General features: G+C 35.5%; 1 protein-coding gene across 1 annotated transcript in view; it reads left to right on the forward strand.

Annotated features, from left to right (window-relative positions):
* Positions 1-21,632, forward strand: part of LOC101890489 (probable serine/threonine-protein kinase MARK-A) — a 280,842-nt gene that overhangs the window by 49,275 nt on the left and 209,935 nt on the right. Inside the window, exon 2 of the mRNA XM_059127921.1 lies at positions 1,801-1,833. The gene's annotated coding sequence lies outside the window, so the exon portion shown is untranslated. The remainder of the gene's footprint in view (positions 1-1,800; positions 1,834-21,632) is intronic.

The following is a 21,632-nucleotide window of genomic DNA, read 5'->3' on the forward strand; positions in this document are numbered from 1 at the left end:
AATATTGAAAAATGAGCTCGGGGTAAAGCCATTGAAATTCCAAAAAGGGCAAGAACTTACACTGCAACAGAAAGAAAATAGACACAAAAAAACTAAAGAGTTGCTTCGCTTGGCCGATAGTGGTGAACTGCCGAATTTGGTTTTCTCCGATGAGAAAACATTCGTCGTCCAGCAGTTTGTAAACAAACAAAATGATCGTGTTTACTTGCAAAAGAGGTCATCTGAAAATGAGCATCTTCTTTCGGTTGGCCACCAGAACTCAAGCGCCAGCTATGGTGATGGTGTGGGCCGTCAAAACAGCCTCCGCTCGTATTAATCGACCGTGGCATCAGAATAAATGCCGAATATTATCGCGAAAATATTCTGGAGGGTGTATTAACGCACAATGGCCACCAAAATCTCCGGATACCAATGCGTTGGACTATTGTCTCTGGAGTACTTTGTAAAGCAAGGTTGGCACTAAAATATACCAAAGTGTCGATCTCTTCAAGCAAGCGCTTTGCCTTGAATCGGCCTAAATACCGCAGAGCAATATTTCGGGCAGCGTGTGACGGTTTCATTGTCCGTTTGAAGGCTATAATTCGTGCCAAGGGTGACCAATCCGAACAAATCTAAACTTATTCTAAAATTTGATGCTATTTCCGACATTTTTTGCTTTAGTTCAATAAGATTTTAAAAAATGTAAAAATTATGGCGATTGACTTTATTGCAGCTTTTTATCTTACCCCGTACATTTTGGGTGATATCCGACGTCCGTCTGTTGTAATCACGCTATCTTTCGATCGAATTGAGATAGAAGGCTAACATTTTGCATACACGTATAGTTTACCAATAGGCAGGTTGAGTTCGTAAATGGGCCATGTCGGTCTACGTTTTCGTATAGCCCCCATATAATGGTACCTCCCGGCATTTGGTATTTTCATAATTTTAGCGATATTATTTACCGGTATTATTTCAAATTTCGTATTTGAAGTTCGTAATGAATACTACAGGCTATTTATATCGTATATCCACCATATAACGGTTTTCATTTAAGTGGTAGTTTTCAGATTTTTTTATTTTTTGGTAAAGTTTGGCCCGGCCCGGCTTGTTAATATTTTTGGGGTCATAGTTGTTGATTTTGTACATCATATTTTGAGGCCATAATTTTAAATAATATTTTTTATTATGGATTTTAATATTTTGGAGAACTTATCATGGATTTTCAATAACATTTTTCGAGCATTTTCTGTAATATTTTTTTAAAGTCATAGAAAAATAAAATTTTATAATTTTTTTTTGGGTTTTTAATAATATTTTTAAGCCTTTATCTTGGATTTTTGGTAACATGTATTGAGCATCACTAAGATTATGATGTCGGATTGCTCGACAATATTTTTAAGGTTATAGTTTTGGATTTTAACAATAGATTTGTGGCCATAATTTTGGTTTTTTTCCAAAATATTTTTGGAGGCCAAAGTGACGGATTTTTAATACATTATTTTTAGGCCATAATCGTAGATTTTTAGTACTATTTTTGAAGTCATGATCGTGAAGTTTTCGTATTATTTTTTGAGAGGTATTAATTATATTTTTGGTGGTCACAATCTTGCATTTTATCTTTACTGATTATTTTTGCCTATCCCTCCTAAAACTCAACAAAAGTTTTTCACTCCAAGCCTAGTGCTCTATTAATAATTGTTTATTCTTGTCACATTTTATATTAAACAAAATATGTATTTCAATTAAATAACAATTTCATGTTTACTCAATTAATTTTAATTGTTATTGCAATGTTTGTTTTCCTGTTTTTATTTTCAGGTGAAATCCTTGATAAATCCATCGGAAAGCAAGGTAAGCTATGCCAATATCCTTCAACAATATGTTTGTCCAATAAAACAGAGCAAAACACAAAAACATGGATCTATTGAATTTTCAAAAATTAATAATGATAACTACAATGATGTTGTTGTTGCTGCTGTTGTTCCCACTCGTTGAGAACATTTAATTTACGCTAAGGTCACGTTCGCCTGTGGCAATGGGCGTGTCGTTGTATAAAGCTGCCATTTACATGGAAACCCATTCGCTGCGTCCATTGGTGTTATAAGCCAAATAAGTCATGCCGAGTTTTAATTAAAAGCTAATAAATAATCATCATCAGCATCATCATTTCAACAACATATTTATGGGTCTCCATATCTCGTTAGATTGCGAGTGAAATACGCTGTGTAGGGAGATGATGAAAATGAATTGAAAAATTATATCATATGGTGTAACATTTGCTGGCTGCTGCAACGCATGAGGACTCTAAAGGTCATGGGAGTATTTAATTTGCAAAATGAATGAAAGGGACTTTTTTTAATAATGAAATATTTTTGGTGGAAACATATTAGTGTGACATTGATGTAGGATTTTTTGGGAAATAGAAAGATTCATTTGGCTGAAAATCAGGGCATTCTATTACACTGGGGAAGGGTGGTTTTGTGCAACACTAAAATATGATCTTAGATTAAATGTTATTTGCAAGGAGTTCAACAACTTACTGAGAACCCGAAATGCAAAATCAATGTTGATTTATATATAGTTATATCATATTTTTAGAGGTATAGTCCCCATATAACCGTAACTCCCGATATTCGGTATTTTGATGATTTTAGCGAATTTATTCACCGGAATTGTTTAAAATTTGATATTTGAAGTTCATAATGCTTACTACAGCCTAAGACAAAAATAGTCCGTGCAGGTCCAGGTCCTTCGTAGAACCCCCATATAACGGTACCTCCCGATATTCGGTATTTTAATGATTTTATGGACATTTTCCACCAGAATTGTTTCAAATTTGCTATTTGATGTTCGTAATGGATACTACAGCCTATGACAGAAAATTTTCTGTGCAGGTCCACCTCTTCGTAAAGCCCCCATATAGCGGTACCTCCCGATATTCGGTATTTTAATGATTTTAGGTACATTTTTCACCGGAATAGTTTCAAATTTGCTATTTGATGTTCGTAATGGATACTACAGCCTACCACAGAAAATTGTCTGTGCAGGTCCACGTCTTCGTAAAGCCCCCATATAACGGTACCTTCCGATATTCGGTATTTTGATTTTATCGACATTATAATCGATTTTTTTTAAGTTTCGAATTTGAATATTGTAATGGCTTATGACAAATGTTACCTACGCAGGTTCATGTCGTCGTATAGACCCTAATATAACAGCTACATTCGGCATTTTTAAGATTTTAACAGAATTTTTAACGGATTTTATTGTTTTTGAGAATTGTCAGATTCGTTCCAAATGGTGGAGGGTATTCAAAGTTCGGCACGGCCGAACTTACTGCTTTTTAACTTGTTTTTTTTTAATTTTATTGAATGAAAGCAAAAAATATCGGAAATAGCATCAAACTCTAGAATAAGTTTAGATTTGTTCGAATTGGTCAAATTTGACATGAATTATGGCCTTCAAACGGTCAATGAAATCGTCACCCTCCACAATATTTTCGCGATAATATGCGGTTTTTATTCTGATGCCACGGCCGAGTAATATGAGCGGAGAGCGATCTTCGGCTGTTATGGCGGCCCACACCATCTCCATGGCGGCGCTTCAGTTCTGGTGGCCAATCGAAGTGGCTTTGAAATGACAGCAGTCTGAAGTTGGTTGCAGTTTTTTTTTCATTTCTCCCTGTATTGTTATATTTTCAATAGGATTATAATTCACAGATCTATCCCATATAAGTAGCTCAATTTTTATTATAAACTAGCACCCTTCACCCAGTATCCAATTAAGTACCACTAAGTAGTTTTCGAATAATTATAGTGCATATTTACCAAAGCACCTTCATATCTCAACCTCAGATACCAACAGAGACATCAAATTCAAATTTTAAGATTTCAGCTCTTTTCCGTCACCCAATAACAAATTGAGTTCTATTTAGTACTTTTCGTGCACTTGCAGTACACATTACCAAAACCACCCTTAACATCTCAATTCCTGATACCAACAAAGACCTCAATATCAATTTTAGTACCTTCACAAAATTCCAAATTTAGTACCATTTAGTAATTTTCCTACAAATAAAGGGCGCATTTCCAAACATCCGTCAAATCTCAAACCGAGATACCATCAGTAATTCAAATATCAAAATTTAAGAATTTTATATCTATTCCTTTATCAAATTCCAAGCAGGGGTCAATTCAGTACTTTTCGTACAATTATAGTACACATTTCCAAAATCACCTCCATATCCAAATTACAGTCACCAACAGTGACATCTATATCCAATTTCCGGTTTTCTGCTCTATTCCTTCACCCAATACAGTACACATTTCCAAAACCACTTCCATATCTCTATTTACGATACCAGCCGAGACCTCAGTATGAAATTTGAGTATTCCAGCCCTAACCCTTCGACCACTACCGAATTTAGTACCATTTAGTTCTTTTTGTACAAATAGAAAACGAATTTCCAAACCACCGCCAAATCTCAAACACAGATACCATAAGTAGTCCGAATATCAAATTTCAGAATTTTATTTCCATTCCTCCATCAAATATGGTACCATTTAGTACTTTTAACCTCCATATGTCCAGGGTATACATTAACAGTGACTCTAATATCAAATTTCAGATTTCAAACACTATACCGTATTTTACCAAATATAGTACTATTTAGTACTTTTCATACACTTGTAGTACTCATTTACTAAGCCACTTCTTTATCACAAATCTACCACCAACATGGATCCCAATACAAAATTTCAAAATTCCACCTTTATCCGTTCATCCTAAACCAACTTGTTCCAAATTCCGTACCATTTAGTACAGTGTGCAATTAATACACACTTCCAAAACCACCTCCATATATCAAATTTACTTTTAACCTCGATTCTCAAATCAAATTTGCTCTATCCCTTCAATCAAATCAAATTTGCTCTATCCCTTCACATTATACCAACTGGTACCAAGTTAGAAGTTTTGTATTATTTTAAAACTTTTCGTAAAATTTGAATTTAAAAAAAAATCCCTTTGTTACATCTATTCTGCACTTTATAAGTGACTCTTATTTCAAATTTAACTATTCTAGATTTTCATGAATATTCATGAAGCTCATAAAATACAAAATTAACATCCCATTCCATTTAGACTATGCGCATGTCAATATTTCCATCAACACAAGATCTTTTATAAAGATGGTAGATATCGGACCATTTCTTCTGGTATCGCCTCAACAAAAGGTTAAAATTTTGAATAACCAACACGATCATAAAATAGCCATCCGGTTCTCTTTAAACTACACGCATCACAATATTTTTATTAACCCAAGGTCTGGTGTGAAAATGGAATATTTCGGGCCACCCCTTCTGGTACCTCCCCCACAAAAGGTTGACATTTTGAATATTCATGAAGCTCATAAAATACGAAATTAACATCCGATTGCATTGAGACTTAATACATTGTAATATTTCCAATAACATAAGATCTGTTATAAAGATGGTAGAGATCGCACCATTTCTACATAGGTTTCAAGATTTTGAAAAACAAAACGCTCAAAGAAAGCCAAATAAGCATCAAAATCAATCCTTCCATCTCTTAAAATTTTCCTCATACAAACATTTTTTCTAACACAATATCTGTTGTGAAGATGATATACGTCTGCCAACCCCTTCTGGCACCTCACCCACAAAGGGTCATAATTTCCACTACCTATATCTGTCATAAATTGTCTCTTAATCAAAAATCTGATACGAATATGTGTTTTATGAAAATTTACGATTTCTATAAGAGCTCTACTTCTACAATTATACAATTGAACCCCAAATGTAGATTATAGTACTATTTATTGCCTTTTTTGTTCGAACTACCAAAACATTACTTCATCCTACATGCACAAGTTCAAGATTCTAGTTTTAAAAGTACAGAAATCAGAACAAACAAAGTTTTTAGTACGATTGTTTCATAATATTGATGAAATGCGAAATATAAAGATTCTAGCTCTAAAAGTATACAATATAAATATTCCGACAAGTGGTTCGTAGTTTTGCACACGGAAGGATAGGAAGGATAATCTCCATTTGATGGTGAAGCTTTCAAAAATAATTTATTGACCCAAGTTTCATGAAGTTTCGGGTAGGGCATTCATATCAAATATTCAATGTTCGAATGAAAACATTATTTCCACCCTAAAAGTCATTGAGAAAATTTTAATAACATAATATTATTATTATTTTATCAGAAAGGAGGCCTCTAGTTTTCAAATCTTCTAATTAGCCTTTCCACACTCTTCCAAATGTCGTTGATATTTTCTTATGCCAAAGTGTAAGACTCGTATTTTTGATATTTTCTCTTTTCTTCCTTCAATGTTTTATCAAACAAACACCACCCTACCTCCCTCTCAACCATTTTACTTGGCGGCCTGTATTTTCCGCTTCCTGTTATCATTGGCCTCTGACTCTGTCTCTTTCTCTCTTCTACTCTCCCACACCTTTTTTTGGCCACATTAACATTGTTACCTTGACTAGATGCCAAATAACTTTCTTTCTTCTTTGCCACATTTTTCAGGCGCAAATTTTATTTTGGCAATTGGCCAAATGCATTTGTGTGTGTGTGTGTATTTGTGCATTTCGAGTCCTAGACACACATACACATATATTTGTTGTATATTTTCATTAAAATTCAAATCAGTTTCCATTTTTTTCGAGTATTTCAGTGTTATTTCATTTTTGAGTATTCAAGAGTCATCTGGGAAAAAAGTAGTAGACAAGAGTACGGAGAATTAGGTCACCAGTTTTTGTTTTGTACTTGTACTCGCATGGACAATTGAAATGAAATTTTATGAAATTATATTTGAGTGTCGTTTTTGTTTCTTTTGGAACTACATTTTTAGATGGAGGTCAAAGTAAAGAATTGAAGGTAGTTCGGAGAACTAAAACAGTTTTATGCCTGTTCTATTGTGACAAAAAAAAATTAGAATTATTAGATTTATCAGCGTAATTATTTTTTAATTTTTTTAACTTTTTTAGGAGGAACGACAAGGAGCTGTGAATTTTTTCTTAGCTGGCTTAATCGTGATACGGTGTACTAACAATCTACGAAGTTTTGACTTAGATGTTATAAAAAGTGCGATCTACATCGGATGTTGACATTGTTTCAAGTAGGGTATATTTTTTTTCTTGAAAATTTTTAAATTCTCTCGGCAGGGTACCGGAGGAAAAGGTGTTAAAAAATATTGCATGTCGAATGCTTTAATACACCCTCCAGAATATTTTCGCGATAATATTCGGCATTTAATTTGATGCCACGGTCGATTAATAGGAGCAGAGGGCGACCATCGGCTGTTATGGCGGCCCACACCATCTCCATGGCCGGCGCTTGAGTTCTGGTGGCCAACCGAAGGTGCACATTTTCAGCTGACCTCTTTGGCAAGTAAACACGATAATTTTGTTTGTTTACAAACTGCTGGACAACGAATGTTTTTTCATCGGAGAAAACCAACCAATTCGGCAGTTCACCACTTTCGGCAAGTTAAACTCACAAAAAGTACTGCTGCAACCCTCAAAAGTGTTTACAAAACATATGTATTCGCGGCGCTTAGACACGTAACGTCTTTTAGAACCTATAGTAGAATTTTACGGCAAATGATTTTGTAGAATATTTTGAATTGCTGCCATCCGGTTTGAAAGTAGTTTTTAACTATAATTTAACAAGTAAAAAGTATCGGTGTCAGATGAATACCCCCAGCCCTCTTCATCCTCTATGGAGTGGGTTTTTAAAGAATGGGTCAATATTGTCAATTTCGTATCGGACCTACATAAATATGATATACATATTATTGTAGCAGATGGATATAGCAATTGTAAAGAATCACTTAGTTGTTTCGCAATTAATGACAGATAAAAATATTGAAAAATGTGTCTCTTTGTGGGTGAGGTACCAGAAGGTGTTCGCAGATATATAGGATCATCTTCAAAACAGATCTGGTGTTAGCAAAAATAATTTGTATGTGTGAAATTTGATAAGAGCTGAATCCTTATTTCGCTTTCTTTGAGCGTTATGTTTTTTCAAAATTAGATTATTGCTTCCTTTCTGTGCAGAAAATATATATCTCAAAATTTCGACCATATGTGGGGGAGGTACTTGAAGGAGTGAACCGATATTGTCCTTTTTTACACCTGACCTAGCACAGATGCAAATATTAGGATTTGCAAAATTAAAGCAAAATCGGATTATCTTTTCTCTTTCTTTTTTGAAAATTTCGACCATTTGTGGGGGAGGTAGCAGAAGGAGTGTACCGATATATTCCATCTTAACACCAGAGCTTGGGTTAATATAAATATTGGGATGTGCGCCATTCGAAGACAATCGGACTCATGCATCACATTTTATGAGAGTTGTAATTATTCAAAATTTTTATCATTTGTGGGGGAGGTACTTGATGGAGTGGACCGATATTTTCCATTTTCACACCCGACCTCACACTGATGCAAATATTAGGATTTGCAAATTTGGAGCAAAGTCGGACTAAAATTTCTCTTTCTGTGCAAAAAATAAATTTTTTGAAAATTTCGAACTTTTGTGGGGGAGGTACCAGAAGGAGTGGACCGATATTGCCCATCTCCGAACTCGATCTAAGTTTAACAAAAATATTACGATGTACCAAGTTTGGACCAAATTGGATACTCCCTTCGAGAGTTATCGTGCGCACCAGCCAGACAGACGACGGACGGACGGACGGACATCGCTAGATCGACTCCAAATGTTCTGAAACGAATTTGGTCCAAAGAGACCTAGGGTCTAAAACCGTTATTTCGACTAGGCACGTTTTGACCGTATCAAATGATATATACCCTCTGTATATGGCTGAGGGTATAAAAAGAGTACCAAAAAGACCCATTTCGTTGTTCACCTGAGGGTTAAAATTAGGATCCTCAAATTATTTATCCAGCACACATAAGTTTTTATAAAGGTTTAATAACATAAAGTCACATTTAATTAGATTTAGCCATAACTCGTTGATTTAATGAAAATTCAGGAAAAATTAAGGCAAAAGTGGAAACTATTGTTAAAGTTTTGCTATGAAAATAAAGAAACCCCCAGTCCAGCATTCACATTTTTTGTTGATGAAACCACTTGTTTTGCTTGGTTTTTTCTTTTGTTTTATTTTCTTTGTTTTGAAATGAAACGAAGCGATAAATGTAAAAACATAAGACAAAGTGTGAGATATGACAAGCTGCTTCTTATCCTCATAAATGCCCAAACACACACAGATAGACATTAGAAAAACCCCTTGTTCACATGGTAAAGTTCATGTGTGTGTATGGATGTATGTATGTATGTATATATGTATGTGTGATTTTAACACATTCCATTATTGTTATTTATGTATATTATTATAGTTGTGAGTGGTTTCTTTCGCAAGCAAGAAAATAAATAGCTCATAACATATAAAAACTAAGTGGAAATGAAAATTTCTTTAAGTATATAAGTACATATGTGTATATGTTAGTGTGACTGTAGTATATATGCTACAAAAAAGAAAAGAAAAAACAATAGATTTATAGTTATTGAAAAGAGTTTATCCATTATTCTTATTTTGCCTTTAATTCTTCGCTAAAAGCAGGAAACCCTGCTCATTAAATTTCAGAGGAGTAATACATCCAGCTGAAACTCGTTTCACGTTGCCGTAGAGAATTTCATTGGAAATTGGCTTCCATTCTATAAAGAAGAAGAATTTTAAAGAAAGCCTTTTATTATATACTAGCAAGTGCTCGCTAATTCATTTGCGAAAACTCCACCTTAAAATTTTAAATTCGTCCCAACAGTGTTAGGCCTTTTTATACCCTACACTACAAGGTGGTCAGGGTATTATGTCTTTGTGCATTTGTTTGTAACAGGCAAAAAAAAAACGAGATTGACCCATAGTTCCTTTTGATGATCTGCATATAATCACATTCTGAGTCGATTTATGCATGTCCGTCCGTCTGTCCATGTATTTTTGTAAACAAAGTACAGGTCGCATTTTTTGCCCGATCCAGATGAAAATTTGCACAGATCATTTGCTTGGCCCAAGGACGAACCCTATTGAAATTGGAGATAATCGGTCAAAATTTAGATATACCTCCCATATATATCTTCGTCCGATTTGCTTTTTATTGTGCACCAAACGTGTTATATCAGCGCGAATAGTATGGAATTGTGCACATACAACCAAATTAGGCCTGAAGATAAGTATGCCAAATTTGATCGAAATCGGTTCAGATATAGCTATAGCTCCCATATATATTGTTCATCCGATTTGTTATTTTTGTCCTTCGCAGCCGTAATATGCAATCTGTAACAACAATATTTGGGGAAATATGTCAAATACAGCTCAGAAATACATGTGCCAAATTTTATCGAGATCGGTTCAGATTTGGATATAGCTTTCATATATAATTTCGACCGATTAACCTTTTATTGTGCACCAAACGTCAAATATATGTCCAAATGGGATGGAATTTGGCACTTAGCTCAACATATCGCAATATTCCATTCGGCAAGTATTGAAAAATGAACACGGAGTAAAGCCATTGAAATTCCAAAAATTGCAAGAACTTACACCGCATCAGAAAGAAAATAGACTCAAAAGAACTAAAGAGTTGCTTCGCTTAGCCGAAAGTGGTGAACTGCCGAATTTGGTTTTCTTCGATGAGAAAACTTTCGTTGTCCAGCAGCTTGTAAACAAACCAAATGATCGTGTTTACTTGCCAAGGAGGTCAGCTGAAAATGTGCATCTTCGGTTGGCCACCAGAACTCAAGCGCTGACCATGGTGATGATGTGGGCCGCCATAACAGCCGACGGTCGCTCTCCGCTCGTATTAATCGACCATGGCATCAGAATAAATGCCGAATATTATCGCGAAAATATTCTGGAGGGTGTATTAAAGTCTTGGACAAGCAAACATTTTGGCCGCAGATCATGGACATTTCAACAGAACTCAGCTAAAATTAAGTTACAAAATGAGTTTCCTCGCTTCATTTCAAGCGCACAATGGCCACCAAAATCTACGGATACCAATCCATTGGACTACTGTGTCTGGAATATTTTGGAAAGAAAGGTTGGCACAAAAAATACCAAAGTGTCGATCAACTAAAGCAAGCGCTTCACCGGGAATGGGCCAAAATACGGCAGAGCAACATTCGCGCAGCGTGTGACGGTTTCATTGGCCGTTTGAAGGCCATAATTCGTGCCAAAGGTGACCAATTCGAACAAATCTAAACTTATTCTGAAATTTTATAATTTATAATTTAGAAGAAAAACAAGTATCACTCGATTCTGCCGACAGACTTATACCCTCAGTCAATATTCGATTATTTAAATATTGTTTGCCTTCTGTTATGATTATTCAATATAGTGTATTTCTTATCGGACCTAAATAATACGATTTAAATATTGCGACGTCCCAGCTTTGTTCTCTATTGGTTATGACAGTTAAAAGAATTGAAAATTGTGACCCTTTATGAGTGAAGGGTTTCGCAGAAATATTTCATCTACACAACAGCTTTTGTGTTAGCAAAAATGTTTGTATATGTGAAAGCGAGCGTTTGGTTTCTCAAAATCTTGAACACTATGGGGTGAGGTACCAGAAGAAATGGCCCTATATCACCATCTTTATAACAGATCTTGTGTTTATGGAAATATTGAGATGTGCCCAATCTGAATAGAATCGGATGTTAATTTTGAGTTTTATGAGCTCCATGGATATTCAAAATTTTGACCCTTTGTGGGGTGGATACCAGAAGGAGAGGACCGATATATACCATCTTCACAACAGATCTTGGGTTTATAAAAATATTGGGATGTGTGAAATTTTTAGACAATCTTACATCACATTTTATATAAGTTTTAATTATTCAAAATTTTTACCTTTTGTGGGGGAGGCCCTTGATGGAGTGGACCGATATTATCCATTTTTGCACCCGACCTAGAACTGACGCAAATATTAGGATTTGCATGGTTTGAGCAAAAGCGAATTATTGCTTCTCTTTCTGTGCAATAACTTGTTTTCTTTGAAAATTTTGACATTTTGTGTGGGAGGTACCAGAAGGAGTGAACCGATATTGTCCATCTCCGAACTCGATCTAAGTTTGACAATAATATTACGATATACCAACTTTGGATCAAATCGGCTACTCCTTTCGAGAGTTTTTCGTGCGCACCAGCCAGATAGACGAACGGACAGATGGACATCGTTAGATCGGCTCCAAAGAGACCAAGGGTCTAAAAGCGTTATTTCGACTATATTTCGAGGGTATAAGAAAAAATTAAACATGGCGTTTGAGTTTATTGCAGTTTTTTATTTGATTCTGTATAGTACCACTTAGTACTTTTTTTACAATTGTAGTACACATTTCCAAAACCACCTCCATATCTTAACCAAAGACTTCAACAGAAACAAAATTGAGGATTCCAGCCTTATTCCTTCACCCAATACAAAATTTAGTAGGATTTTGTACTTTATAGGACACATTTCGAAAACACCGCCAAATCCCAAATCCGGATACCATGTATTCTACATATCAAATTTCAGAATTTTATCTTTATTCCTTCAACCAAGGCAGTATGTAGTACCATTTAGTATTTTTCATATAATTATAAAACACATTCTCGAAGTCACTTGCATATGGCCAAGCTACCCATGAACAGCGACCCTAATACAAAATTTCCGACTTCAAGCACTATATGTTTATACAATACCAAATTGTGTCAAATGTAGTAATATTTAGTACTTTTCGTACACATATTTCCAAACCCTCCTTATCTCAATTCCAGATACCAACATAGACCTTAATATCAAATTTGAGTTTTCCAGCTCTATTCCCTCACCCAATACCAATTTTAGTACCATTTAGCACTTCCCCAACAATTATATTACACATTTCCAAAATCACCGCTAAATCTCAAACGCAGGTATCATCAATAATATAAATATCAAACAATAGAATTGTATCTCTATCCTTTCACCCAATTGCAAATATGGTACAATTTAGTACTTTTCGTACGATAATAGTATACATTTCCATAATAACCTCCATATATTAATCACAGACTCCAACAGTGACATTTTTGTCAATTTCAGGATTTCAGCCCTGTCCCCTCACCCAAAACTAAATTTAGTACCATTTAGTACTTTTGCCACAAGAAAATCTTAAAGAATACACTTCATTCATTTAAAGTGATGGCATTTTTTGTTTCTTTACCTCACTTGCCAAAAATCCTTTGTGTGTTGTTATTTTTTCATTTTATTGCCCTCCCATTTCTTTGCCACCACTACCAAGTCCACAATACTTCCAACAATGTGTTATTTTTCCCCTCTTGTTGCATTGTGGCAATAAAACTTTCTTTTCTTTTTTTTGGTGAACTCTAAAGTTGCTGATTTAAGAATGAAGTAAAGTTCTTCGGTTTTTTTTTTGTGGGAAAAATACCAGGGCTTTCCTCAAGTTGTGGTCATTGGTTGAGGGATTTCAAAAGTTCTTTTCGTATTTTTTTGCGTTGGGAAATTATGTTTTTTGAAAAAAGCTATGAAAGTAAGAAGACCAATGCAAACAAACAAACAAAGCAGAAAAAAAAAATTAAGTAAATAATCATGTAAGAGAATAACAAATAAACGCCAACTCGCTCAGTTATCCAGCTCAAACTCAAATTAGAAAGAAGAACTCGAAAAGTTTCGGTTGTGATACTCAGCGGGGCAATAAATGAAGTCGATGCGACTGAATGAAGTCATTTAAATGAAAAAAAGGAAATCTTAATTTTTTACAATTAAAGTGGGAGAGAGAGACGGAGAAGAAGATAGAGATGTTGAAGATTGGTCGGAATTTTAAATTTGGTCGAATGTTGGCTTCATGACACTGTGAAACACAAACATATAAATACGTAGGAAATCCAGCAGATTATGAAAGTAGAGCTAAAAAAGAAGACACGTGCATCTGCGTTTTGAAAGTTTACATCGCAAAGTAATACAGGGAGGGAGGGGGATTAAGATTCCTCGGAATCCTTGCATTTTAGGTATAAAGTATCTTCGGCAATATTGTAGAGAAAATAAGTAAAATATGTTGTAAGTTCGGCCGGGCCGAACTTTGAATACCCTCCACCATTTGGAAAGAAATTTAGCAATTTCAAAAAAAAAAAAAAACGTTAAAAATTCTGTTAGAATCTTAAAATTACCGAATGTAGCCACCATACTAGGGTCTATACGACGACGTGGACCTGCATAGACAACTTTTGTCGCAAGCCATTAAAATATTCAAATGCGAAACTTGAAAAAAAAAAAAAAAATAGTGAATCATGTAGCTAAAACCATCAAAATACCGAATATGGGGAGGTACCGTGGCTTTACCAAAACGTTGACCTGCACAGGCAATTTTCTGTCGTAGGCTGTAGTATCGTTTACGAACTTCAAATACCAAATTTGAAACAATTCTGGTTAATAATGTCGCTAAAATCAACAAAATGCCGAATATCGGGAGGTTGCATTTTATGGGGCTATACGAAGACGTGAACCTGCACAGACAATTTTCTGCCAGAGGCTGTAGTATCAATTACGAACTTCAAATACCAAATTTGAAACAATTCTGGTGAAAAATGTCCATAAAATTATTAAAATACCGAATATCGGGAGGTACCGTTACATGGGGGCTCTACGAAGACGTGGACCTGCACGGACAATTTTCTGTAATAGGCTGTAGTATCCTTTACGAACTTCAAATACCAAATTTGAAACAATTCTGGTGAATAATGTCGCTAACATTATCAAAATATCGAATAGCGGGAGGTACTGTTATATGGGGTTATACGAAGGCGTGGACCTATATGGACCATTTTCAATGCCAGACATTATATTACACACATCCTGCAGACATTGTATACATTTGAGTAAAAAAAAATTTTTTTCAACCTACTTCATATCGCTCGGAAGCTAGAGTCGCAAATCGGCAATTTTATGCTGATCAAGAATAAATATACTTTGTGGGGTCTAAAATGTACAGGGTGAGATGAAAAAACTGCAACCAACTTCAGACTGCTGTCATTTCTAAGCCACTAGTCCGACAGCTGTTAAAATTATTCCAGTGACAGCTCATTATATTGTTTACAAGCGTACAAAAGCAATTTGTTGACAATTTTCAGAAAAAAAATTATTCGTGATGGAACTCAAGCGTGATAGTGTGATTTCTTTATATTTGTCTGGAAAACCACAAGTGGCTATTGTTAGAGTACACAAGCTTTAAATGTGAATAATTGTTTTGTGTCTCATACCATCGCTCGTTACCGTGATACAGGTAGCGTAGCCCGACGTCAAGGAAGTGGGCGGAAGAAAATAGGAACATCAGCAGAAACGGTTTGAAAAGTAAAGAAGCGACTTGATCGAAACCCGCGTCGCAGTGGCCGGAAAAAGGCTCGAGAGCTGAGCATGTCGCAATATTCTATTCGGCAAATATTGAAAAATGAGCTCGGGGTAAATTTCGTAAGGACAACTCCGACTTCCAGTATTTTTCACGTTTTTGCCATGTTTTCTACTCCAAACGTCCAGAAACGGATTTGGTCCAAAGAGACCTAGGGTCTAAAACCGTTTTTCGATAAGGCATATTTTGGCTGATGAGGGTATAAAAATCCAAGATTATAGGCCTGATTGTTCCGTAAAAAAATGTCATTGAAAAGATTCGAAATGAAATTGCTTTCATGGTCTTAAAAAATATATCAAAAATCTACGAATACTGTTCTAATGGTTGTGGTTGTTGTTCTTAAAAAAACAGTATTACTGTGCTAATGATCCTTGAAAAACACTACTGAAGAAATCCAGGATTATTGCCCTGATGGTCTCTGAAGAATTTTCCTTGGAAGCTTCAAGATTATAATCCTTGTGGTCCTTGAGGAAATATTCTTGAAAAATGCACTACTTATTTTGGCGGTCTAAAAAAATCAGCTAAAAACCGAAGATTAATGGCCTGATGATCCTTAAAATATATGAGAACCGCATCGATAATTATCACCCTGATTGATCTTGAAAAGCTTTTACTTAAAAATCGAGGACCATTGTCTTCGAAGTCCTTGACAAAATATCATAAAAAACCCAGGATTTTTGCCCAGATGTCTTTGAAAAAATGTCATTATAAAATTCACGATTATTGTCCAAATGGTCCTTGAAAAGATTACATTGAAAAATTCCATAATTATTGCTCTGATAGTTCTTGAAGAAATTCACAATCATTGCCCTAATTGTTCTTAAAAGATTCCACGACAATTTTTTGGTGGTCCTTAAAAAAACTTCATTGAACTAATTCAGGATTTTGCTCTGGTGACCCTTGAAATATATGCAAAAAACTCTTGATTACTGTTCTGATTATTCTGGAAAAAAATCCAATTCTGATGGTCCTTGAAAAAAACAACCATCATTACCCAGATGGTCCTTGAAAAAGTCTTTAAAAATTCCAAAATTATTGCTCTGATAGTCTTTGAAAAATCCAGAATTATGTCCCTTAAAAATTTAAAATGATTGTCCTGATGGTCCTTGAAAAGCTATCATTGAAAAAGTCCACAATTATTGCTCTGATGGTCCTTGAAAAAATAAAGAAAAAATCCACGATCAAGACAATTGTCCTTGCAAAAATATGATTGCAAGTATCCACGAATATTGCCAGATCAGCCTTTTAGAAATTCACCATCTTTGTCCTAACGGTCCGTGAAAAGGTATTTGAAAAACACAGGATTATTGTCCTGATAGTCCTTGAAAATATCACTGAGAAAGTTCACGATTATTGCTCGGATGGACCTTGAAAACATCCAACATCATAGTCGCAAGGGTCTTCGAAAAATTTACGAAAATTCAACACCACTGTCCCGATGGTCATCGAAAAAAAATATTGAAATAATCCACTGTTGTTGTCCTGATCTCCTTGAAAATGAAAATCGTGAAAAAATATACGATTTTTGTCCTGATGGACCTTAAAAGGTCAAACATCATTTTCCTAATGATCCTTGAAATATATCATTGAAAAAATTCCACAAAATCCAGTATTGTCTTGATGTTCCTTGAAAAATTTCATTAAAATATCCACGATTGTTGCCCTGAAGGTCCTTGAAAAATATCTTTGAAAAAGTCCTTGAAAAAATATCATTACAAAAATCCACCAATATTACCTGATGGCCCTTAAAATATCTTCGATTATTGGTCCTTATGGTCCTTGAAAATCTCACTGGCAAAATCCACATCCCGATTGTCCTTGAAAAATTATCATTAAAATTCCACGGCCCTCATGGCCCTTAAAAAATGCCATTAAGAAAAAACCGCCATTGTTGCCCTGATATTCCTTGAATAATGTCATTTAAAAATCCACGATTGTTGCCCTGGTCCTTTGGCCTGATTTATTAAATTTGAAGGATTTATTAATCTTGAAGGATTGAGAAAAGTCCACTGTTTTTGCCTTCGTGGTCTTAGAAAAATATCCTCTAGTATTGTCTTGATGTTCCTTGAAAATTTCCATTAAAAAATCCACGATTATTGCTCTGAAGGTCCTTGAACAAATACCATTGAGAGAACCAACTATTATTTACTTATGGTCCTTGAAAAATATCTTTGAAAAAGTCCTTGAAAAAAATATCATTACAAAAATCCAAAATTATTCCCTGATGGCCTTTAAAAAAAATCTTCGATTATTGTCCTTATAGTCCTTGAAAAATATCACTGGCAAAATCCACAATTATTATCCCGATTGTCCTTGAAAAATTATCATTAAAAAATCCACGGTTATTTCCCTCATGGCCCTTGAAAAATGCCATTAAAAAAACCGCCATTGTTGCCCTGATGGTCCTTAAAAAATACTATTACTGTTCTAATCCAATAAAAATTCACCATCATTGTCCTGATGCCCCCTGAAAAATATTATTGAAGAATCCATGATTATTGCCTTAAAGGTCTTTGAAAAAATCCACAATTATTGCCCAGGTCCTTTGGTCTGATTTATTAAATTAGAAGGATTCTGTCCTGCCTCATTGTCCTGATGGTCCCTGAAAAATATTATTAAAAAATCCATGATTATCGCCTTAAAGGTCCTTGAAAAAATCCACAATTATTGCCCCGGCCTGATTTTTGATTATTAAATTTGAAGGATTCTCTCCTGCCCGAATTGCGATGCTTTATGGCAGCTCTGGCGTTTTTTGTTGTCCTGAAGGTCCTTAAAAAATACGATTACTGTCCTAATCCTATAAAAATTAACCATCATTGTCCTGATGGCCCCTGAAAAATATCATTAAAGAATCCATGATTATTGCCTTAAAGGTCTTTGAAAAAATCCACAATTATTGTCCAGGTCCTTTGGTCTGATTTATTAAATTTGAAGGATTCTGTCCTGCCCCATTGTCCTGATGGCCCCTGAAAAATATCATTAACAAATCCATGATTATTGCCTTAAAGGTCCTTGAAAAAATCCACAATTATTGCCCTGGTTCTTTGGCCTGATTTTTGATTATTAAATTTTGAAGAATTCTGTCCTGCCCGAATTGCGATGTTATATGGTAACTCTGGTGTTTTATTTCACGTTCACAACCAACTGTTCGCTTCTGTTGGCAATGTGGCCAAATAAACTTTTTAAAGTCGACTTTTTTTAGTGTTTTTGTTGTATGAATGATTTAAAAGCTACTGGAATTTTCACAAATCCTCAAATGAAAAGCGAAATGGCCTTGCAAGGTAATGTTGGTGTGTGGTGTGGCGGGGAGGGAGCACAAAATGTGTTGTCTGTCTGTTGGCATTTGAATGTAGCCGCCGGTTATTTGTTTTCCGTATTTTTTTTTTGTGTTTGGTGTTGGTCCAGGCATTCTAATCTTAAACGAAACAGTTTTGAATTCACATTTGCAAAAAAAAAAAAAAAAATAAAAACATGAAATATAAATGAAAAGATATAAAGTGGAACGTAATCTGAAACAAACACCTCTTGCCAATAAAGGATAATTTAAATGGCCAAATATATATGTGTGGGTGGGTACCTTGCCAGCAAGGAATTGAGGAAGAACAACTAATCTCATGAAAAATTAAATAGATACTTTATTATAGAGCAGGATAATAAGATGAGATTATTTTAAGTACAGTACGACACGATCCTTCCGTGTTTTAAAACCAGCTAGTGGCAGGAATCAGGATAAGTACTCCTGTGTTGTTGGCTTCGTAGGAGAGTTGGCTAAGTAGTCTCAAATCTGTTACTCAATGTTTAATAATATCGTTCAATGATTGTCTAACATGAGAGGATGCTTGCCATGTTAATTCCAAAGATCCCAAAGTCTCCTCAAGGAGGGCTTCCTATAACGTCAATTTTCAATGAACCCAAGAGCTACAGACACCTCAAGAGTGTACAGGGTGAGATGAAAAAAACTGCATCCAATTTCAGACTGCTGCCATTTCTAAGCCACTCGTCCGACGGCTGTTAAAATTATTCCAGTGACAGCTCATTATATTGTTTACAAGCGTAAAGCATTTTGGTGAGAATTTTCCAGAAAGAAGTTATTCGTGATGGAATTCAAGCGTGATAGTGTGATTTCTTTATATTTGGCTCGAAAACCACAAGTGACTATCGTTAGAGCACTGCAGCATTTAAATGTGAATAAATCTTTTATGTCTCGTACCATCGCTCGTTACCGAGATACTGGTAGCGTAGCCCGACTTCAAGGAAGTGAACGGAAGAAAACAGCAACATCAGCAGAAATGGTTCGAAAAGTAAAGAAGCGACTTGATCGAAACCCGCATCGCAGTGGCTGAAAAATGGCTCGTGAGCTGAACATATCGCAATATTCCATTTGGCAAATATTGAAAAATGAGCTTGGGGTAAAGCCATTGAAATTCCAAAAAGTGCAAGAACTTACACCGCAACAGAAAGAAAATAGACTCAAAAGAGCTAAAGAATTGCTTCGCTTGGCCGAAAGTGGAGAACTGCTGAATTTGGTTTTCTCCAATTAGAAAACATTCGCGGTCCAGCAGTTTGTAAACAAACAAAATGATTGTGTTTTCTTGCCAAAGAGGTGAGCTGAAAATGTGCAACTTCGGTTAGTCACCAGAACTTAAGCGCCGGCCATGGTGATGGTGTGGCATCAGAATAAATGCCGAATATTATCGCGAAAACATTCTGGAGGGTGTATTAAAGCCTTGGGCACTCAAACATTTTTGCCGCAGACCTCGGACATTCCAACAGAACTCAGCTCGCGCCATCCAAGAATGGTGGTTTCTCGCTTCATTTCCAGCGCACGATGGCCACCAAAATCTCCGGATACCAATCCGTTGGACTATTGTGTCTGGAGTATTTTGGAAAGCAAGGTTGACACTACAAAATACCAAAGTGTCGATCACCTCAAGCAAGCGCTTCGCCGGGAATGGGTCAAAATATCGCAGAGCAACATTCGGGCATCATGTGATGGTTTCATTGGCCGTTTGAAGGCCATAATTTGTGTCCAAAGGTGACTAATTCGAACAAATCTGAACTTCTAAAATGTGATGCTATTTCAAATTTGGTGTTTGAAGTTCGTAATGGATACTACAGCCTTAGACAGAAAATTGTCTGTGCAGATCCAAGTCTTCGTATAGCCCCCATATAACGGTACCTTCCTATATTCGGCATTTTGATGATTTTAGCGACATTATTCACCGGAGTTGTTTCAAATTACGTATTTAGAGTTCGTAATGGGAAATACAGTCTGTGACAGAAAATTGTCTATGCAGGTTCAGGTCTTCGTATATCCCCCATTTGCCAGCACCTCCCTATATTCGGTATTTTGAAGAGTTATTGTACCTAAACTCTTCAAAATACCCACCGAAATTGTTTTGAGATGTCGTATTTGACGTTTGTAATGGATGCTACAGCCTATGACAGAAAATTGTTTATGCAGGTCCAGATCTTCGCACACCTCCGATATATCGGTACCTCCCTATATACGATATTTTGATGATTTTAGCTACATTATTCACCGTTTACTTCAAGTTTCGAATTTGAATATGATAATGACTTATGACAAACAATGCCTATGTAGGTCCACGTCATATAGGCACCAAAATAACGGCTATATTCGGTATTTTTAATATTTTAACAGAATTTTTTAAGGATTTTATTTCCAAATTCGTTCCAAAGGGTGGAGGGTATTCAAAGTTCGGCCCGACCGAACTTACTGCTTTTTAACTTGTTTTATCTCACCCTGTATATGCCAATAAAAATTTCTCACATATGATCCTTCCGGCCATAACAATACAATCATTGATGTCATCTATTCTGATGTGTCCTTCTTTTCTTTCCAAATCCTGTTGTTTAATTTAACTTTCATTGACCTACCAAAAGGACATCCAACACTTACTCTCACAAGCAATGAAATGCCATTGATATTGACAAGGTATTGTTCTTTGTAAGGCATCTTTGGGCAAAACAATTGCCAAATCCAGAATATTTACACAACAAAACAACAACAACAATCTCCAGATGGATATTGAAGCATTTCCTATGAAATTTCAGAAGTGTTGCAAAATGATGACCTTTTATTTCTACGGAAGTGTTGAGAAGCACTTCTCACACAAACACATATATTGTGTACTTATTATGTACACTTGAGCGTACATGTGTATGTGTGAATGTAGTGCGTACATTTATTT

This window comes from Musca domestica, unplaced genomic scaffold (genome assembly GCF_030504385.1).
Source record: "Musca domestica strain aabys unplaced genomic scaffold, Musca_domestica.polishedcontigs.V.1.1 49, whole genome shotgun sequence".
Taxonomy (NCBI): Eukaryota; Metazoa; Arthropoda; class Insecta; order Diptera; family Muscidae; genus Musca; species Musca domestica.